Source organism: Laccaria bicolor, genomic scaffold (assembly GCF_000143565.1).
Source record: "Laccaria bicolor S238N-H82 LACBIscaffold_16 genomic scaffold, whole genome shotgun sequence".
Classification (NCBI taxonomy): Eukaryota; Fungi; Basidiomycota; class Agaricomycetes; order Agaricales; family Hydnangiaceae; genus Laccaria; species Laccaria bicolor.
Window position 1 is genome coordinate 537,623 of NW_001889887.1, and position 1,184 is coordinate 538,806.

Consider the following 1,184-nt stretch of genomic DNA (forward strand, 5'->3'; position numbering starts at 1 on the left):
TATCATCCCCTTATTCGCCTTGACAACGCCCCCATCACCCCCTTGCTGCTGTCCCCCACCTTCCTCACCCAACGAATCTTTCCTGGTCGGCGTTCCGTTCAACCCATTCGCACTGGGATTAGGACTGTTAAGCCCATTCAACACATCGACGGGCGTGAGCAGCAAATCTGGGTCCAGTAGACCGTTCGACATGATCCCTCCCCCACTTGGGGAGGCGGCGGATGGGGAAGAGGCGTTTCCGATTCCGGTTCCGTTTGGACCTGGGGAGGGAGAGGATTAGTTAGGTTAGGGTTTTGGGAATGGAGGAGTAACAAGAACAAGGGATGGGGATGCAACGCAAGAGAAAAAAGAGAGGCGACCCAATCCAACCCGCAACAATAGAAAACAATCGCAACAACCACCAACCAAGAGGGGGAAATAGACAACGCCCAAAAAGAAAAACGAAAAACTCACCGCCAACATCCAACATACACTCCGGAATCAACGTAGCAAGCTCATTAATCTTCTCATTAATATCATCCCTCCGTCGTCGCTCAACAGCATTATGGCTCTCCCGCCTCCTCCTTCTCTTCTCGTTGGCTAGTAGGGCTTGTTTGTCGCCTACTTGCTGCTGTTGTTGGCCTTGTCCTTGTCCTTGGCCCTGCTGTTGTCCTTGTTGTGGTGCACCCGAGGAAGGAGGAGGATGGGAAGGAGGGGGGAGCTGTACTTGATTTTGAGCTTGACCTTGTTGAGGGGTCAGAGGATCGTAAGAAGGGAGCGACATCAAATTGACAGCTTGCGTGTCTAGCCCCTTCGGCAACGAATGCGAATGCGAATGCGCATGGTGGTGGGCGTGGTGTAAAGGCGGAAGGTGGTGATGCATATCTTGAGATGAAGAAAGCACGAAAGGGGTGTATTGTTGATGATGGTCGTTGGGTGTGGGGAGTGAATATTCCGAGGCTCTGTTTTCCCTAGTCAGCTTCAAAGGGAAGTGAAGTGAAAAACAAATGAAAGAGGCTTACGAGCTCTGACTCTGTCCAGCCAAATACCACCCATTCCCCCCTCCCCCTGCCGCTCCTGCTCCCCCACCATTCGAAGAAGTACTCAACGGAATACCAGCATGCGCCATCCCACTCAAACTACCCATCCTACTCCCAGGAATAACAATCGCATGCGGCCTCCCATGTCCATGTGCATGATGAACA